Below are 22,264 nucleotides of genomic sequence, written 5' to 3' on the forward strand. Positions count from 1 at the left end.
ACACCAGCTATAACTCATAGAAGAGAAGTATTTCCCACAGTTCTGTGCAATTACAACTATTGCCTGATGTTAACAGAGGACCAGACCTTCTCAATAGACTTAGGTTGGTTTGGGTGAATTTTTGTTTAATTTTGGCAAAGCAGTTTCTTGGTTTGGGTTTGTTTTTAAAACAAGAAATGGCTGTGACCTTCAGCAAGAAGGCTCTTTCTGAGACGATTTGCTCAATGGCTTTATCATTTATAATAATGTTAGAATTGTAAGTCCACTGTAGATTTGCCACTTTTCTAAGATTCACTTTAAAAAAAAAAAGTTCAAAATTTCTTCAGAACTTCTTACTCAAGTATCCACACACACCTGCTTAATAGAAAGTTACTCAAGAACATGAGAGTGAGAACTATGAATCACTTCTTTTGAAAAACTAAAAGCTACAATGAGATTCAAAGGCTGTGTGCTGATACACAAATTGTTATTAAATCAGCACATTATCAGTAAAAAGAAAAACCAAAGACTATAAGAAAACAGGTATTAAAGAAAGATTATTCTCCTTTATATTACTATGGGCAAAAATAATCTTGGCAAACTTTATTAATTTTTATTTTTATTTATTTACTTTTTTTTTTTTTTTAATTCATGGCATATTTTGCCTAGCCATGGCTAAGGCTAAAAGCATTTAACTTAAAAAAAAAATTAGATTAGATCAATTAGGCTTTCAATTTTTTAAACAGAATAATTCCAATGCTATTAAATAGTAATAATAAAATACATTTTTTGGTCTTCCTGCCTGTTAGGGTCTACTTAGCCCTTAGGCTCATTTCTTTTCAATCTGAATTTGTTATTTACAGTAATATGAAAAAAAAAAAAGCTTCTCTATTTCTCCGTTGCTTTTTACACATGGGCTGCAACTTTTCAGTTTTATAGAACACTATCTTCTGCAGCTACATATGTTTCAAGCACTTCGCACATTTTAAGTCAGACCACTTCTTCTGTTCAGCTGCTGCTTCTTTGTGGAAAAAGATCATTAAGCAACTTCACTCTTTGCTGCTTACTCTTCATTTCTAAGAACACAGCACAATTTTTCATGCTGTCTGAGAAAGGAAGAAAATCCTTTCACTATGCTTTCTCAAACTGCACCCAGTATACTCTTAGTAAAACCTTATGACAACTTGGGTTGCCTAAAGAATCCTTGAAAAACAAGCTGAGTTTCCAGAAAAACAACAACAACCACCACCACCATGATTAACTGCTTAAAAAAAAAAAACAGAGAAGCCAATCATACATCCCAGATTAGAACAAATAGTGTTCAGATGATTAAGGTTTATTTTGCAGGCAAACTCACCTGGCACCCACTGACTTGCTAGTTTAAGGCATTTTATGAATATTACAAAACATGCATGAGGACAACAAGATACGTGAGGCTTTTCTTTTTTTCCCTTTTTTTCTTGTTTCTAAAGTAAGGGAAATGGACCAACCCACCAGTATCTATATACTATGCCATTATTTATTTGAACAAACTGCTACTTCCACCACCATACTTTAAATGCTTTTATGTTTTTGGGTTTGTTTTTTTTTTTTTTTTTTTTTCATTCCTACTTGTCATGGATTTTAAATGTACATTCAGAGAAGTGAAATTTTTCACACACAACCAAACAGTAATTCTCCTGAGCTATACTAAGGTTTCAATTGTTTCAAGGGCTATTATACTTGATACAAAGTACTTTTTAAACGGCAATATAAATTAAACAAATGTTCAGTCTACTGTGCAAGGTGGCCTTTTCAGTTTTTCTCTGCAAAGCAAAACAAATCAAAGGTATATGAAGAAGATTTGGTTGTATTTAGTTTAATCAATTTTTTTGTCCTGGTTATGTAACTAACTTTCAATAGTTAGTTAAATCATCAGAGCATTTCAGAGTCCCAGCGTCTGCAACGTCTCCCCTGGAAAAATTAAGAGTTTTGCATATAGGTAACAGGTTTCATTAAAGCCATGCTTAAAATCTTGAGATCAAAAATTCTAAAGCGTAACAAATTAGAAAGTGTACAGAGTGCCCAACTGAATAGTCTTGTTACATTACCTGGTATTTTCTCCATGAAAAACAGTACTTCTGATTAATCCCATAGGACTGAAATTGAATATTGATTTGAGTATCACAAAATGTTGAGATTAATAAACCTAAGAACTTCTGTTATTCCACCTCATTTATTTCCTTTTTCTTCCAAAATGGTATATCAACACTTCTGGAGTAACCACAAAAACATAAACAAATAATTTTATTTGTATATTTTGAGTTAATCATACTTACTAAAAGAGAAAAAATATATATATATTAGAAAGGAAGGCCAAAACATTAATCCATAAATAATTTGATTTTCTCTTCAAATGTGAATAACAATTATTTTTTAATGCTTCTGCACAATATTTCAGTCCTTAGAAAACATAAGGAAAGTGCTGCAATTCAGTACTACTTCATTCCCTTCATCTGGATGGTCAGCTGGGGATAAAAAAGTGGAGAGGTATACCTAACAAAACTCCTGCAATGTTAAAGACAACCCCTGGAACTAACATTGTAGCAGCTTTTAACCAGCCAGGATCAGATGACTCATGAATGGGGAAATCTTGCCACTTCCTCTTACTGATCCTACTGATCCTGAATAAAATTTACTCTTAATATTAATCTGTCCATGTGATTGTCCAAAATAAAACACTACTATGATGAAAATTCATCTGAACAGTTAAATGCACATTTAATGCACACGTGTATCTGTAGTGAACAGGTTTCAAATGTGTTGTGTTTGTGGAAGTTGCCTTAGATAATAAAAAAGGACACCACTAAGTACTGATTAATAAGCAGGTTATCACTTAAGAGGCCCATTTTCAGAGAGTCAGCAATTGAAACTGATTGAAATTGGTTCAGTAATGCTAGGTTCTAGCTGGAGTTCCTAAATTTCCTCTTTACTACAGGGGTATCATGGCAAAGTGATTAAGAGCATGCCACAGGAGACAGCAATTTATTTACTCTTTCTCTAATCGTGAGACTATTTCACTGTTATCTTTTTTTAATACCTTACTCAGCAAGAACTGTCACCATAATCAGCACAGAGGTCAGCAGAATGGGCCTAACAGCACCAGATTCTTGTTGCAAGTGAGCACTGACAAGGAGTCATGGAATTCAAGACTGAGCCATGTTTAGTTCTCCTCATTCCTCACCCCATGAGCATGCCTGCCTCTCATTATAGTCTCAAGGAATTATGAGCACCCACACTGAAAATGGAATGTGCCCCAAAGTCTACAAATTCTCTGAGTAATGAACTGTAATGTGAAATGGGGACAACAAAAGGAAAAGGTAGAAGCTGTCAGCAATTGGGCAGAAGTTTCCCATAACAACCCCTGGTTTGTAAAGTCTCTGCCAAGCAATTTCCATCCTCAAGAGGTACATTCCATTCCCTTAGCCTCCAGTGTCTTTTAAAGTTAAAACTTCTTTCTTGCTGCAGTTTATAGTACATTTTTACTATGTGTACTTAGGAAGCAAGCAAGGCTGACTAAACAGATTTCCTTCATGACCTTTACTACTGTCGGCTGAAAACAATTTAGTCCATTTTAAGTCATTTGAGAGCACTGTAAACATTATCCAAGGGGCTTAGAAATGACTGCCTAATCCATGACCTTTTGAGCTGACAGATGACAAAAAATTCTCCACTTTAAACCATTTTTAAAATATATGATAAAGGTTTCTTATCCTGCTGAAACAGTACGGAATCTTCCTTTTACCACTACAGAGGAAAGATGCTTTTTGTTCCACTTAAATCTTCTTTGAGAGAAGCATGGAAAAATGAGGGAAATAACCTCAAGTACTCAGCTCCTTTTTCTCTCGATTAAAACCTCAATCCATGCAATTAATATAAACTTAGAACTGAAAAGAGGTAAGCAAGCAAGGAACTTAGGCCCCGCATAAAAGAAAAACCTTACAGTCAAAGTACTTCATCTGGAAAATGAAAAGAGAGAGCAGCTATCCAAGCCAATTTTATTGAAGTTTTGCATTCCCATTGCATATTCCCATTTTTCAAGTGACTCATATGCAAAGATAAACATAATTTTATTTCTTGTCATTCTTGCTTACACTGCAAGTCAAGACATTAGTCATCAATAAATCCAGGGTCACAATACAAGATCTGCTATACTGTGCTGTGTCTTAAGAATAAAAGTCAGAAAATTTCACAATTTTGGCTCTCAGTCTTTTAGGCTCCTAATAGCACCCCTGGCTCCAGTAACTCTTTTGTTCTAAGAGGACTGCAGCTCTCACTGATAAACAAAGCACTCACTTGGCACGCTTTTTGGGCAATGACTACATTTTACACTCCTGTGAAAGTGTGATCAGTACGCAAGATCCCAGATGTAGTGCTTTGTGGGCTTCATGGCTGCTTAAACACATTCTGTCCTAGAATTTCAGTTACACAGATGGTTCGAGTCTACAGTTTCTTTCTTTGTTCTTCACCTTGGCTAGTCCTAAAGTTCCAGGTAAGGCCATTAAAACATACAAATTCACACACACTTAAACCCAGCAGAATGCTACAATGGTTTTTAGTAGGAAATTAAATACTGTTATAGAAACAAAGCTAGTATGGCATTAAGGCAAATTCCACAGAATTTTTCAACTGCTGCTACTTATTGCTTGAATTCCTTCATTCTTCTATACAAGGTTAGTTCAGTTATCTTTACCAGATACTAAGTAGAAACAGATCACTTCAGTAAGGTATAAACTAAACTGTCATACTCATTATTATAACAGATATCTTATTAAGGTATTATTGAGATAGAAAACTTAGATGCTGACAAAAGCCAGAAATTTAGCTTTATGAATGTTTCACTGGTATAACAAATACAGTCATAAATGAGGACTGCCTTTTTCTAATTAGCACAGTTTGTCACAGCTGTGGAATATGATGCTGATACTTTGGAACATAAAACATGTAGAATACAGATTCTACACTTCAGGGCAAAGTGGGAGAACGAAACTCAAGACATCTGAGTTAATCATAATATAACTCCAAGTACTACTAGGTGCTGATGGTTCCAAGTTCTCAGTTTTGAATTCACTAAACTATCTTCACAATGTTTATCAAAACAAACCACACAACAGATTATTTAGAGCTGCAGAAATCGTGTTTTTCAGTAATCTCTCATGCATTTCACCAGGAAACTGTTTCCATGCAATCACTGGCAGGTACTGATTTCAGGTAGCATGGAACTATCCTTTAGAAAACAATAGGACTTTGTCGTCCTAATTTGACTGTTATTGTGATAGCTTGAATATGTCTTTGGTTTTTCACCTTTCAGTTCCCGCCTAGTTCAAATTGCCATTCTCTACTTTGGATCCAGGCTTTTGGATAGCATCCTGCATTTTATATTAATTTTTCTTTTTCTCTTTTCTTCACAAGCGTAGACTGCTTTCTTCAAAATGGACATATTTAATACATAAGCTAAGTAAAAACTAAGTACATTTACCCCCATCACTTCATTATATACACAACAATAGTTGGGTACAATAATTTTAATCTTGATTGGGAGAAACATCTGTATTACTTGCCTCTGGTTTGCATCAAACCACTACTAAGTGGACAATTACCCCGAGACCAATCTCACTCTCATTAAAAATAGAAGTATTACAAGAACAAATGAGTTATTGAATTCCACGGCACAGCTATTCGATCTACCAGGAATTAGTCTGTCAAAGTTTGACTTTCTTTTGACTTCTGACATGTAATAAATAAGCTAGTTTATCACTCAGGCCACAGTTTTCTGTGACTGAATCCAGGAAAAATCAGAATTGTACTGTGGACCTAATTATTGAAGAGATGTTTTTCAAGTCAAAGGAGAAAAAATTCAGAAGCTCTTCAGTCCAGAAGGGACATGTAGCCAGATTTTCAATAAGCCCTCTAAGAACTGAAACCAGTTTAGAAAAATCACAGTGAGAGATATCCAACCCGTATTCCCAAAAAGCTACATACACAACGTGTCTGATTCTGACATCAAACTGACAGATAACAAGACACAAGATTTGTTAATAAGAGATCTGATTTGTAAGAAAATGCAAGTGGTCAGCAGGATCAAAAATACCACTGGTGTTACTACAAAGCTAGTGGTTCCACATATAGTAAGTTTCATAATGGTTCCCAAAAAACCTTCAGAAATCCCAAAAAAAGGACTTTGAAAGAAAGTTCTCTTTTAGCAAGTCCTAAACTAAACTATTTTGGTATGGCCTTCAGTGATCGAATAGAAAGAATTGCTATAATTATGGCCCCCAAAATGCAGCTCCATGTTTGCATACAACAATATTCTATTCTTTTGTTTTGTACTGTTTCATGGAGCAAACTTGCTAGCACAAATGAAGAGAAAAGGAACTCAGGCTTCCAAACACAGTGGAAAGTCTTTAGCATTTGTTTGGACTTCATACCTCACAGGGATAATACTGAAAAATTCTTATGTGGGATACATTCTAGCATAAATTCAAAACTGCATAAACTCCAAGACAATCAGTTTATAGTCACCCTGCCTTCTATTAAAACAAATAAATAAATTGCAGCCAGTGACAACCCTCAATTGTAATCACTGACTTTTTTTTTATATAAAGTAGAGAAATTCTGCTATGTAGATTTACTTGGTACTCTGTGCTACCACATAGCTGAACATTATTAAAAACCCCTAAGGGAAAGCAGAAAAAAAAAAAATCCCTATTTAAATCATCTTGTTCCTTTTAATGTCACTTAGCTTGATACTGCAACGGTCTTTGTAGTAGCACCCTGTTGTGTGTGCTGTCTAAAATATTCTGCTGTAGCCTAATCAGCTAAACATTCTTTGTTTAACTCCTAATCTTTTCCAACTTTTTCCTAACTGCAGAACACCTGCCGAGAGCTCCCATAGTTATCTTTGTAATACAGATGAAACATGGTGCGTGCAAGAGAAAACTATGCACACATGACAAAAAAACTCAAAGTATTGCCAGACTGTCCATTTACTATGGGATTCTTCTTGTAGCTCCTCTTTTGTGCAAGTAAACTCACAAAATAGCAGTGAGTTGTTGTTTTATTAAACAATGAGTGAATAAAATCCGTCTCCATTGCTGAAATACTGAATGTCACTTACTTAGTAGTTTAAATGAAGGTAAGTAGGAATATAAATCTACACCACCTACCTGACCTTCACTCCTTCCTTTATTTAATTTATATTACATCACTTATTTTATCAGGTCTTAATTTCATTACCTGTCTCATAGCGGACACTGTTTCTTCCTCTGATGAGACACAGCTTTTTGAGTAAAAGCATAATAAAAACATACACTTATGCAGAAGAGCTCTATCTTGCACATTTTCCACATCGCATGAGATTTTAACAATCCGCCTTGTTACAAAACATTCAGTTGCTTCAGGACTTCCAAAAGCATGTTCTTTGCTGCCTTCATACCATTTGGAATCATTCCCTTTTCCCCTCCTTAGATGTATTAACACAACCAGATTCTGCTTTTCCCACCCCCAGGATGAGTGTGCTGCCCTGAACTGCTCTTCACACTAGTGCAGAAAGCAAGAGAAAACCACAGGCATGCACTGAAACCAATCTTAAGAGTACCAACAAAAAAAAAAAAAAAAAAAAAAAAAAAAACCACACACACTGTAAAAAATTGAAGACACCAAACAGTTCTGTGTCCTATTCTAAAAAATAGTGCCGTTTTCTAAGACTGGCTTATCTCCACATAAGGGAATTGGAAACAGTTTAAAGAATTAGGGTTCCTTCACTAAGAACATATTCAGATATTACAATTGAATGTGCATTTATTTTTATTTAAGAAAATATTCCCTTTCCTTGGCCTAATTTCTTCAAAAAGAATCAAAGACTGGAGATAAGCCATTCACAACACAGGTGTAAGGTCTGTCCAGGAAATCCAAACAGTAAATCAAGAGAGCAGGGCACACAGCTGGATACAGGTACACCTATGACACAGCTCAAGCAAGACCAGAGTGTCCTGGATCAGCATGCAGACTACACAGTGTACTGCAGTGGGAAACCACAGCCATCAGAGCAATCAAAAAGCCCTGACACAAACCAGCCTGCAGCCTCTAGGAGAAGCTGTTGTATACTTCACTGGCTCACATACCAACATCTGTTTCAGTTTAAGTCTGTATCAGTTTCCATTTTAAGGATTTTAACTTGAAACTTTTTGGTAGAGCTCAGCAGTCATAAATACATAAGAAAATTCTCAGCATTGTTTTAGGAATAGATAATCAGAAAAATAAAAGTACGGGACTTGGAAAAAAAAATACGTGCTATTTTCAAGTGATGAAGTATCAGCTGCAGTTGAATAGTTATGATATTGCTTGCCAAAAAGTATGGTACTAGGTTTTCTACAGTATTTTCCATTAAATAAATATCTGCATCCATCACATACATCTATCTGCAACAAGAAATAAAGATTAAATGCAGTAACATACAGGTTTGCATCCTGTTACAATAGCCATGAGATACTCAAATCATGGAACTTCCCTCTCATCTCAGGAGAAAGAGGTACATGTATCAGTGACAACCACTTGGAAGTGTATTTACTACATTGAAACAAGAAAAAAAGCAACTATGTCATGAATGTATCTGGGTACAAATAACCAGCATTGGATAAATAAAGAAAAACACACAACATTCATTAGCAGCTGGCTTCTGCGTCTTCTCAGCAGAGTAGGTTGGTGACTAACTGGGCTCCTCATCACAGCACAGCTGTGAAAACACACAACATGAAAACAGCCAAAGTCTGAGGTTCCCAGTCAGGTTCCTTCATCTCAGATCCTCGCTGTTCAATTAACAGCATAAAACAATCTCTGAGTTTACTGAAGCAGGAGAAGCTTCTAAGCTGAAGCCCAACTCCTTTAGCAAAGCCTTTCCCAGAACATGTTTTGTTTCTGTACCTTTACAGCATACTGTAGGATGCAAGAATACAATAGCCTTTCCTCACAAAATTGTACAACTTATTCAGTCATTAATAAAGGAAAATTATAAAGATGTTTTGGGCACTTAAAAACATTTTACAAAAAAGATGCAAGAGTGTATAGTCTGTACGCATTTTCTCAAAGCTTTAGAGAAAACCTAGTATAAAGATCAAATCTACAAAGTTACTTTACAGTATATGAATTACTGGAGTAGATTAATAAAAGCAGATTTCAAATCAAAGGAGACTTGCAAGTGGGAATAGTTTTGAAAGAGTGCAGCAAGTATAGGACTGTCACAAGAATCAATATTATGATGAATACTGTTCTTTTCACAATCTCTTAAGATTTATACAATGCCACACAGACTGTAGTGACAATATTCATTTAAACTACAAAGCAGGGGCAGTCAGCATTAAGCACAAAGGTTAGAAAATTCACATGCATAAAGGGTTCATACTACTATGAAGAGGACAGTGATGGAAAACAAAAAGAGACATAACATTTTAATGAGTTATATCCTACAGAGATTTGCAGGAATGGCCTATTCTCAGAAACAATTGTGTTTTCTTTGCTCTCACCTTAGATATTTGGTACAATTACCACCAAAGGAACAGAATGATACATTTGTGAAGTTGCAGTTATACAACCAATTTCTTTTTTTATATATTAAAAAAAAAAAAAAAAAAACAATGAAATCAGAATACCTTAGTACGAGAACAATGGGAAATATTTTGTACAAGTACCAAAGCTCTCCTATTAAGAATACTCCTTGTCTTCAGAATGTCATTTATTTATTAACTCAGCTGAGAAAAATAAAACGTATGGACAGAATCCCATGTCCAGCCAAACGTTACACCTTGGGTTTAATAAAGCTTGACTAATATGATCATTCCAGTCAAAATTCCGCTTCATTTTCTGATTATCTATTCCTAAAACAATGCTGAGAATTTTCTTAGACATTTTGATTATGGCAAACATAAAAAAAAAAAAAAAAAAACAGTACTACCTAAGCAATCTTTCAGAAGAGAAAAATAAAAATTCTAATTAAAAATTGCCAACTCCCATTTCAACAAATCTAATCCCTTAATTTGTCAACCTTTCAAACACTCCTATCAGCCACAAATGACACCTAAGCTCAGGAGAAAGCTGTAATTACTGCAGTGATTTTGTCAGAATGTTACAAAATGCAAGTATTTCAGTTCTCAATTACAACTGAAGGAAAATGGCAATAGTTGTACAACAAGCTGTTGATCACAACACGAATTTTTAGGTGGCTTTTTTTCTTTTCTCTGACACATTTTCAACTGGTACGGTACAGGTGACGAGTGAAACAGAGCACGCACCTTCCCTCTCTAAATTAGCAATGTAACTGTGGCACAGAAGCGATCCCACTAAACAAAAGACAAGCATACCGCCATTGTGCGCTTTGCAAACCCAAGTAGGCGAGAGCCACCTCACTATCTTCTGCAACGAAGATAAAGGCTGATTCTCAGAACCCCATGTAAGAGATTATTATTTTGCATCATTGTCTCAAAGCTTGCTGAGGAGGCAGATGAACAAATTCAGGCAAGTCCTGGGAAAGGGTTGGGAAATCCTTTGTCTGAGGGGCACAGATGGACAAGATCAGGGGCAAGAAGAGAGATAAGCTGCAGCTTAATGGCCGTGAAACGGTCTTTTGTGTGGGCTTATCTCGAGGAAGATGGCCATCTCAGGGGGGTATTCACATGACTCTTGCTCAAGCACCCAGGGATGTCACGTAGGCAGAAAGAGAAGAAGGAGAAAATGGGGATCTGCAATCGTGAACAACGTGAGGTTTTCTGGCAACAGATTCCTCATGAAGAAGAAGAGGTTTCTGCCATGAAGAAGCCTCACGACCTGCCTCTCTCCCTCCCGGACTTCCTCTGCACTCTCTCCCTCCCAGACTTGCTCTGCACTCTACCACGATGCTGAAGAAGAACACAGGTGTCTGCCATCAGATTCCTCACTACGGAATGCTTGCATACTAACGGACTCTCCTGGGCTTGCTACCTGAGTCCTGCTGCTTCCCCATGCATTGGCTCTGCGACTGCCTCCTGCTGCCTGCTTGCTGCCCAAGGCCGGCCAAGCCGCTGCTCGCCCCCCCGCTGCTTCTGCCTCGGAACTTCGGAACGTCGTGCAACGGGACCGCTCCTGGATCCTGGTGGTGACTATCCCCGCTTTACGGCATTCTTGCTTCTTTCTTATCTTTTCTATTGCCTTCCTTCCCTTCCCCGTCTCCCTAATTAGGATTTATAATAAACTGGTTGGACTAAGATATGAACCGTTGTTTCTTAATCTCACACCGGATATACAGATATTAGAAGAACCTCATCTCCCTCCTATAAATTGGAGCGAGATACCTCATGCTGAAAAATCTTTACTGTTCTATTCCTCTCTAACCCAACCCATTCTACGGCTTCATGTGTCTGCAAGGCAGACAGAAGCACACACACCTGCAGCTGTGTGGGGACCAGCCCTGCTCCACCTGGTTCTGCCTCATACAACTTCAACGGAGACATCAGCTTCAGGTTAGCAACGTGCATAACTGGATTACTGGAAATACCCAAATATAAGCAACCGTATTAGGAATCTCCTGAAATTAGGTCGTGACACCCAAAAGACACAGCATCCTTTTTCCTTGCACAATCCCACCGCCCGAGGAAACAAAGTCAGGAGACTGCTTCGTGCAACCACAGAATAACGGCTTCCTCTTAGACTGCTAAACACGGATGGTTCAAAGACACACGTTCAAACTGGTCTATGTTAGCCATCTTAAAACAGTTAGAGCGGAGGTAGGCATGAAAACCTCCAACACCGCATGCCACGACCACAGCCAGACCGGACGAGCCGCCCCTCGCAGCACCACACTGCCCCGCCACCGCGTCCTCACCTCTACCTGAAGCCCGGGGCCGCTGCCAGCCAGAAATTCTGCTTCCTCCTTCGACTGAAGGGTCAGCCTCGAAGGGAAGGGCAGCCCGTCCCACTGCTCGCTTCAGCTTGCTAATCACCGCGCGCAGCGCAGCTCAGTAGCCAATGGCCGTGCGGTGCTCGCATTGCACCTGCAAGCTTCGCACAGCTGGGCGCGGATGGAGTGCTGCTACCTGGTGGCTTCCACACGTGCCTTCAGCCGCCTTAGTGAGGAGGGGCATAAACGGGCCCGAGGCCAGCGGCACGCAGTGCTTGAGCAAACCTTTAGGCGTCACAGCGCCGAGCCACCAGCTGACTGCTGCGTTCTCTCTTCTGAGCCTCCTGTGATCACACAGAAGACCTCCACTTCTCCTGATCTTTTACTTGGCAAGACAGGATGACAGAGAATAATTAAATGTGTGTGTTTAGGATCAGTAAGCTTCCTGTCAATTACATGCAACCACTGAGAGCTTTTCTAGTGGTAGGTCTCATGTTTTTTCATTATTTATTAAATAGAGACGAGCAAAGTAACCCAGATATTAATGAGGCTCAGGGTTTGTGAACTGTGATACCTGCCGTGCTGTGGGCATCCCACATACCTCATCGCCTCCACACAGCAGTGAATGTTTCTCACACATTTGCTCTTGTGCTCATTGACAACTGGCCTCACAGGGCAGCAGACATCATGTGCTGGCTTCTCCACGGACCGACTACATTAGGGTCTTCACTGGACAGCCTCTGATGTGGTCACTGCTCTGCTCACCTTACCCCAGCCCTCAGGGACTGCAGCTCGAGGTGAGGGCTGCTGGCAGTGTGGGGCAGCGCCCCGCAGTGACCCCAACCTTCAGCCAGCTTAACACCACCACCTCACGTTCCACCATCCACCTACAGAGATGCCATGCGCTGTTTGTCCTGTAAGTACTGCCTGCATTTGGGGAGCTAGATATGTGGGGTTTTATACCTTTACATTAATACACAGTGGTTTTTTGAATTCATCTCAGCAATCTGGATCAGTGGCCAGGCTTCTGTGGTATTTGTCTTAATGTAATCCATGGTAATTGTCATAGATGATCTCATGTTTTCTTCTAGCTCATTGATAAAAGCTGTGAAGGACAAAGAACATTAAGGATCCTATCAGACAGATGTCAGCTGGATGATAGTTTCCTTCTGACTTCTCAGTTATTAATCCCTTAAATGTAAAATTCTAATCTCTTAGAACATCATTCCTTGTTAGATCTGGGGTTTTCTTGTGTTTATCTGTTTTTATTATATTACTGTTTATTCACCTAATAGTTTTGCATTACTGACACAAAGGCATGATCTTAAGTAAAGCCAAGCAATAAGGTGGGCCACAGCTCTTTCCTTATCAAAGTATTTGGCCTAAAGTTGTACGTAAATAAAAATACCCCCAAATTCATTGCTTAAGGGTTATTTCAAAGTTAGCAGTTCTGCTACCCTGAAATAGTCTGCTGGTGTTTTTATAGAAGAGACAATGATTAAATTCAAGATCTTTTATAGAGACAGAAATGTAGACGTGAGCACGTAGGAAATCCCAAACACTCAGGGAGAAGGGATGACTATAAACACACCAAGTAGCTTCACATTAGAGTAATGGAGAATCTTCAGCGTAACAAAACTTTAGCATGATAATTATTTATTTATGTATTTATTTGTACTTCACTTCTTAAGGAATGCGTTCTTGGCTATTAGACTTGGGTTTTTTGTGTGTGTATTTTTGTTTGTTTGTTTGTTTGTTTTTAACTAGTTTATTCTATGGTACTTTCCTGAATATATGCTCTATATCACCTCTTAAATATCTTTATTACTTTTTATTTATTTATTTATTTATTGCATTAATAGTAAACTGGGAGAAGTTGTGGGGTATTTTTTGTTTGGTTGTTTTGGGGGGAGGGGTTTTTTTTTGTTTTTTGTTTTTTTTAATTGAGCCATACCAGTTAAATGCTTCAAAATATATTTTACATTGTTAATGATGTATATAATTTAAACAGATTTGAATAGCTTGCTATCTCAAAAAAAAAAAAATAAAAAAATAAAAAAATCTAGACAAAATGCATGAAACTGATTTCTTTTCTGTAAAGTGGGCAATTCAAACTAATAGCAACAACAAAAAAGTAAAGGACTGTGTGTCTGTTCATAGCAGGAGGCAGGACTCCTCTGATGGACTGATGCTGTTGCTCATCACCTTGCACAGTGATGATATGTGGAATTCTATGTAATTGTTCAAACAGCAAGAGCAGTTTCCGAAGTAATCATCTTTATTTCAGATATTCATAACTTGAATCCACACCTTCATAATCCTTTGTTATATCCCAGTTCCTACAATAAGATAGGCAATGCACAGGTGGGTGAAAAGATGTTAATAATGAGCCATCAAGTAAGTGCAAAAACATAACTACTTTTCTATTGATGTTTCATTTTATTTCTTTGTCACTCAAAAATTAAAAGGAAAACAAAAGAGAAACACTGAAATTAATAACAACAACAACAATGAAAAGTATGCTAAATATTGCAACTTTCATGTTTTAGCCAGCTGTTAATTTCACTTTAGCTTGTGTACAAATGTTAGGCATAAAAACAGTATGCCCCATCAGCTGTTTTCTTATCTGCTTCCCCATGGAAACCACTCTGCAGATTTTCAGTGGTGTGAGTAGGTATTTCTGTAGGTCCAAAAAGCTTGAAGGATCAGACCTGTTGTATGCTCAAACCTGTTGGTTTTTCATTACAGGAACAAACTGTCCTGCAAATAGTTAGAGACAGAAACACACCTCTGTGCAGTCCCTTCAATTGTTCACTGCAGGCACTAAAGACAGAACAAAGGTTGGGCAACTCATGTCTTTTCCATGTTTCTCAGGCACAGAGCAAAGAGAAATGTGAATTTGTTTCCTACCAAAATGTCTCACCCAACAGAGAAGGGAATTAATACAAATTTAATATGCTCCTGCTCAAAGTTCAGCACAGAATCTTGTTCTTTTCTGCTGACTATTACACACTGATCTCAGGTAACCCAGCTGTGTAAAAGAGAGAAAGAAAAAATTAAAAGTACAAAGTGTTATGGCTTTGTTCTTTGTCCAGGTACCTGCAATAATTTCTGAATTAATTTCAGTGTCTTTTTCACAGTAGCATCATATTTTAGTTTGATTCTGCATTTTCCTTGAAATTAAGTGTTAACCAAATTACTTCTAAATAAACAATGATTTTGATAGAGTATTCCCTTCAAAATCCATTATAATTCACTGTCTTTTCTTCTCTGAAGACTATATATATTAGTATTTACTTTTTTTTTTTTTTTTTTTTCCTCTGCAAACAGGCAGCAATGTTTGTAATAATCAACCTACTTTTCTTCACATTTCAAAGTGAAAAAATACACACAGTACTGTCACAAAGTAACAATCACCTTATTCCAAGAGACTGATGGTAAACCACATTGCATTTATTTCTTGCTGCTACGAGCAATACAAATTGCAGGTGTTTGTACTGACGTTTGTTTAATATGGAAATATATTTCCAAGGAAATACATACTACATGGCATCTCTAGCAGTCATTCTCACCATTCTCTATCAGACTGTAAACATGTGGGTGCAGACAAAGGAAACATAATTGAAGTAATATTAGTAATCATTTTAAAATGTTTGTAAATGTTGATGATGTTCTTTTACCTCTTTTCTAGAATAGGTTCAGTACCAAAAAAAAAAAACCCTCAAACAATGATGTTCACAGCTGGCTTCTCTCTCTGCTTCTGTTTTCTTTATTCTTCTGCTCCCTGCACACCTTTTACACAGCCCCACGGCAGTGCTTCTTCACACCAATACGAAGCACCAACATTCTCTTTGTTTTACAGCACATAACCTGTCGTTTTGCTGCACAGCCTACTATAGCCTCCTCGTTTCCCGCATAGACTGAGATTCAGGTCTCAAATGATAACAAAAAACAAAACATTCCCACGCCAGTTTCATGCAATACACAGCACTTCAGATAGGTGTTTATGTGGAAAGCCAAAGCTTGTAGTTTGCTGCAAGATCTACTGCCTTTGCAAATAGAAAAATGAGTTTTCTACCCATGTCATGATTAAAATTAAACAATACTTTGTGTAATGGCATGTCTAAGTAGTAGCCCATGTATTCTTATACTACAAACAGGTATACCCATATGATCAGAATTGTAAGAAAAATAATTGGTAAACATAGAAAATTTTCCTTTGTCATGCTTTTGTTTATGTTCATTTTTTGAAAGATTACTAAATGAAAGACTGTACAAAAAAAAAAAAAAAAAAAAAGCTACCACCACTGATAATGGAAATCGTATTTTGTTGTGAAGGACTGTCTGTTTCTTATTCTTTAATATTATTAATCATGAACAATTTAAGCAATTCCATATTCACTGAATTTTTTTAGGGTATGTGTCTAAAAAAGGTACACTTTAATACAATTAGTAGTTTATCTTTGGCTGATCAAAGTCAAACTCTGAGAAATCCATACACATGTGTTTAAGTCAGGCATTTCTAGCCTGTCCTGCCTCAACAAACTCTCCACAGTAACAACCAATAAAAACAAACTCCTTGTTGCCATTATCTTTTAAGATCCCTCTCTGTAATGGAATTTCAGTGGATTTTTTTTCACAGAGATAGTGGTGTATTAGCAATAAGCAGACCTTTATTATAGTGGGGGGAGGAGAAGATGTGGCTGGTATATGTGATTTGGAGATCTCAGTGCTCCTTACACAAGAATGGAGGCTGATAAAGATGAAGGGACCTGTGAGGGACTCCAAAACCATGTATACCTCTTATTTTATGTTATTCTAATAAAAGCATAGCAGCTTCTACAATTCAGCTGTCTAGTTCCATTGGCAAGAACTATATTTTTCAATAAATCATTTTCAAGCCTTTTTTGATATCTGTTCCCTTGTGTCAATGATATGTTTCTGAAAACGCAAAACCAAAAAAAAAAAAAAACCAACTCTCCTCGGCTTTTTTTCAGTGTTAAGTACTAGAGGAAATGGATCCCCAATGCTGTCATGCACTTATAAACAGTTGTAACTATATGGTGTGTTTACAGTAACAAAGCTCCCAGTAATGTTTTTTATAGTATTTGAGGTACTAGTTGAAGCCTGAAGGCATGAATTTTGTTATCAGTTGTTGCTCTCTTTCTCTCCTGTCTGACTCAAACATGTCACTCTGGGCCTTTTTCCCAACCTATTCCTGGTCTGCTTCCCTTGCAAATTCTTACAAGAAGACAAGATCTCTCTTTCATGAGAATCCTACCAAAGTGAGGTATTAGTATTATTTGAGAACTGTGTACTACAATGTTATTAAGTGGATAGTAACAGGTAATTAGTTGCTTGTGTGTAACGTATCCTTATTGCTTAGCAAATAGCACAAAATAAAACTGACAGTTGGCCAGCTGCCAACTTTAATGCGTAACTCCATTCCCTCCCAGTTCCCCAACCCCCCCCAAAGTCTGCTCTGTTACAAAGTTTACAGTCTGCCCAAAGGGTGGCAACTCTGATGATACTTCTGACATTTGTCACTGCTGCAAACCTTCTTTATTGTCAGTGATCATAGAGCTCAAGTGTGGTGGACGTGTACCTGAATCATAGAATTGTAGAATTATAGAATGGCTCGGGTTGGAAGGGACCCCGAGGATAATCAAGTTCCAACCCCCTGCCCCAGACAGGGCCACCAACCTCCACACTGCCCAGGGCTCCATCCAACATGGTCTTGAACATCCCCAGGGACAGAGCTTCCACAGCCTCTCTGGGCAGCCTGTTCCAGCACTTCACCTCTCTCTCTGCAGAACTTATCCCTGACATCTAACTAAACCTTCCCTCCTTGAGCTTGAAGTTATTTTGAAGTTAATCTGAAGTTATTTTGAATCTGATGCAATTTTTCTTCCTAACTTTGGAAAGAGAAGGCTATACTGAGAGACTCTTTAATAAATAATAGGATTTGCTTAGCTTGAACACTTTTATCATATGTGATGTCATAGCTGGAAGTATGACCTAAGTGTAAGGATCAGATACGGAGAACCTGATCAGCTTACTTCAAACCCTTTTTATCTACCCATAAGTAAAACATCTATCATATTATATCTCCTTCCACACTGTTGCAAGCCTTAGTAAATCATAAACTTTCAAATTAAAAAAATGCCTGTAATTATCATGATTGATAATTACTTTACCTGGTTTTGTAATGTCATTTATCTGTCCAATTTCTGAAAGTTCTGTTAAATCTAAATGTAATTGACACAGACTCATGGCTTAGTAAGGCTTACTTTACTTTATAACGAGAGAATACAAGTAACTTGATTGTCTAAAGAAGAGAATGTAGGTACAAGTGTATGATATTTTATATTTAGAATAACATAAATATGATGTCATCTCACTAGTCAACTTGGTATTCAGACACATTTCACACATAAACTTTAATGTGTTAGGCATTTTGATGTGTCCCATACTGACCAAGGATTACTTTCTCATGCACTACGTCCCATTTGTTGCAAACCAATGCAGTATACAAAGTTATATCTTTTTTTTTTTTAAAAAAAAAGGAAATATTTACATTTGTTTGAGGGTTTAATAACAGATATCCCAAATGGCTGCATTTTCTAATTTCTGCTTTTTTTGCAGTAATTGCTTCACTCACTATGTAATCTTTGGTGATTTTCCAATTAATTGCCAATCCACATGCCCACCTTTACTCAGTCTTTTATTTCTGCCTTATAAAATTTTTTAGCAGATGTAAAAAACATCACTGTAATGCCTTTGACTGCTTATGATCAGAAAATGCTATGCAGTCACTAATTAACTCACATAATGCTATTTATCACATGCTGTCACTGATGCTAATACGCTATAGAGTGCATGTATATAAGCAATTTAAAGCACAGTCGTGGGGATTTCCAAAGCAGGGTTTCACTGGTAAAGTCCTCTTGTTAATTAGTGGCAAATTTAACCCACAAATTCAACAACTTGACACAGAACTTAAAAAAATTGTTGCAGAAAATAACAGTAGCCTAAAGAATACTAAGCGGAGCTGAAATTGCTCATTTGAGTCCTCATACATTTTGTATTCACACAGGCCTTGCAGTACAGAGACTGTAGAACTACTTTTCTCTCCAGAGAACAGGATAAAGAAGGGTGTCTTGTGCCACAGTACCTTGCTGAAGGAAATAACAAGTACCACAGAAAAGAGAAAATGTTACAAAACATAGCTGTATGGGCTCCTTTGAGCAGTTTCTTTTTAGGCCTTAATCGCAGGAACAAGGTCTGTTCTAAATTGTTTGCATTTGCTTCTGAATGTCTGGAAATTTGCTCGTTAAGTGTTCAGGTGGAGGAAAAAGCTTTCTCAGGTGCAGAAAGAAGTAATGCTGTGCAGTCAGTGGAAAGGAACATTCAAACAATTATACACCCTACTGCTTCAAGTCATATTAAAACAATCTATAAGCTAATTCAATGCTAACACAATGTCTCATAAATGGTAAACGGGCCAGATGAACATCCTGGCTGAGCAGGATGGATGAACACCTTTCCAAGTTAAGAAATATGGTATCATTGCGTTGTTCAACAAGCTTTTAACTGCTAGTTCTGCTTTTAAACCTGGTTTATAAAATCAGTGTTTCTGGCAGAGATCTGTTTCTGGAATGCGTCAGACAGCTCAGAAAGGATTATTCTCCAGTACTTCAAGTAATTTCCACAGTGGTTCTTTAATTTATGTAAAAAGTATATTTGGGGTAGCTGTGCCTCAGAACAGACTTGCAACCCACAAACTGTAAAGCAGTGCAAGGTGTAGGAACTCAATCAGACTGAGATTTAATCTTCAGTTTTTCTAAGAAAGGCATTCTTGATTTACTTTCTCTTTCCCCTCAAAGCACAAGTGGACAGTTATGTGAACATTTGAAGGGCTGTCTTTGAGTAAGAATATCTCTATATTTGGAGGGAAAAGAATGAGAAAGTGAACCTGAGATCTCAAATCAAAATAAATCAAATTGTAGTCTCTTAATTTGGTAACATTCAGGGCTCTAAAATATTAGTTTGATTCTTTGGCTATGCTTCTGTGATGCTGTACAACAACCTGTCACAGGAAAGGCTGGCTAGGAGTTTAGCAAAGGGCTAATACAAAGGTCTATTAAAAGTATCAGTGTGTAAATCAAGTCACTGCAACCTCTACTAATATTTTCTCCTGTTTTTCTGACTGAATAATTTCTTCATCACCAAGTGCCCATTTGCAGCTCACATCTGCCTTTTGTAACGTAACCATGCTACTCTGTGCACAAATTGTTAAGTATCAGAGAGACAGACTGTTTTTGTAACTGGCAGATCTTTAAACTGATCTTGGAATGTGATCTTTTTTTGGTATGTTTAATTTAGTGCTTTGTTATCTCTAATACTAGAATAGCCAACATGTCTCATGAAGTATAATTAGAAATGTGACTATACTTACTATTTCCACATACCTCAAACTAAATATTTTGCTATGAAACTCATTGATTCTTCTGTCAGTACACTGGTTAAGTACAATGTCTTCTCATCACTGTCTTCATTCTTCTGGGTGAGTAGTGGTGAATAGGTATTATCATCTTCCTATTTTTGCTGTTTGTTTCCTTTCTTTCTGTGAAGCAAAAATGTTTGCTCTGAAGTTCAAAAAAAGGTACTTAAAGACAAATCAAGAACATCACAGCAATTAGCTTAGAAAACTGAGAGGACAATAAAATTTGAGGATGATGCTTAATGAATCCTTCAAGGCTCCAGTGGAAAATTCAGTTGACTGTTTAGACCATGAGATATTAAAAAAAAAAAAAAAAAAAGAAAGAAAAAAAGAAAAAAAAAAAACTTGCAAACACTTTTTTCATAAAACTTCATAGTGTTTCCATTTGATGAAAAAAAGTAAAGCAGAACAAGGAAACCTGTACAGATAAACATGAGAGTCATGAATGCTGGAAACTTGGGGAATATCAGTAAGGAATCTTCATGTAGATGGAATGAAAACATCATCTTTCATATCGTGGACTATCACTAGCATTGACTTTAATATTTATTAGCTGGAATATATAAAGAGAAATGCTTATGGTACTAGCATGAAATTTATAGCCTCATGTTTGTAAAAATGAGGTGTTGTTACAGGGTTAAAACCTACAGATCTAATAAATGAAAAACTTAGAGTTAGAAGTATCTTTAAATATTATAGGAAACTTATTGGTTTTTCTGGTTACTGTCTGCAAACCAAAGTAAGTTCATTTATCTTTTTCCCCCAAAATTATTTTAGGTCTGGAATATATCTGAAAAAGTCAAGACAAGAAGAGTCTGCCCCAAAAGACAAGGTGGTACATACCATCCGTCAGGCATGCCCAAATGTTAATGACTTGCGAGTAAGATTTAAGATCAAAATGAACATCATCTTGAAAGAGTAACTGAAGAAACATGGCTGTAATTCAGATGTCTGTATGATTTGATCCTTTTCCCTAACACTTCAGTCAAAGTGTGATTCTTCTTTTTACAGACTATATCTTTCAGCATACTACTCATCTGGTACAACTTTCAATAGCTCTAAGGAGCAATGCCTATATGCAGTGAATATTACAGGAAATCATATTTATACAAGGCTCAGATTGCAATTGGAGATATTTAAACAGGCATTGTTGGTACTATTTAAAAAGAAACAACAGCTAATTTCTTCATATTTCACTGATATTTTTAAACCTATAGAATGCTTGGGATAGAAGATGACAAAACTGTTAATCTAATTTTGAGCCTAGAAAAGTGAAGTGATGGATCCAAAGCAGCCCAGCAATTCTGGATCTAAGTTGCATCCAAAACTGAACAAAATATATTATTTTACTCTAAGATATAGAAGATTTTTTATAATAACTTCTGTTCACTCAAGATTTTGCCCTGGGAGGAACAAAGACTGCACAAAAATATCTAATCTTCGGAGGTTTCTATGCTTTACAACAAAAAATTCCTGCACAGAGAATAATCTCTCAAGAACTTATTTACTCAGCCCTCAGGTAGAGGAGTTTATGCACACACAAAAAATCCAGATAGTGTTTTAAACTGTCTTGTATACCTCACATGCAGCCTCTATTCACCGCTCTAAAAATGAGTAACAGAGCTTCAGAGTAGCTCAGTGCAGGCATCTCTCTGGAAAGAGCTGAAGCTAAGCATATCTATAAAATGCTTCCCAAAAAGCCTAATAACGTTTTATAATAGAAAAAGGACTGTTTCTATGTATCCTCTGCTCGGAAAAGACAAACTGGCTGTTCAAAGCCCCTTGTTTTGCTTAGGAATGTTTTTGTTGTTACTGCCCCACAGTGGCTCATTGGAATATGTATGCAGGGCGGTTGTTTTTTTCTGCTTGAGCAGGCA

General features: G+C 37.1%; 1 long non-coding RNA gene across 1 annotated transcript in view; it reads right to left on the bottom strand.

The window, feature by feature from the left end:
• Positions 1–12,166, bottom strand: part of LOC116229436 (uncharacterized) — a 46,058-nt gene extending 33,892 nt beyond the window's left edge. The window contains exon 1 of the long non-coding RNA XR_004167022.2: positions 11,870–12,166. This is a non-coding gene — a long non-coding RNA (uncharacterized LOC116229436). The remainder of the gene's footprint in view (positions 1–11,869) is intronic.
• Between the last annotated feature and the right edge of the window lie 10,098 nt (positions 12,167–22,264).

The sequence above is a fragment of the Phasianus colchicus genome, chromosome 14, assembly GCF_987193195.1.
Source record: "Phasianus colchicus chromosome 14, bPhaCol1.hap1.1, whole genome shotgun sequence".
Lineage (NCBI taxonomy): Eukaryota > Metazoa > Chordata > Aves > Galliformes > Phasianidae > Phasianus > Phasianus colchicus.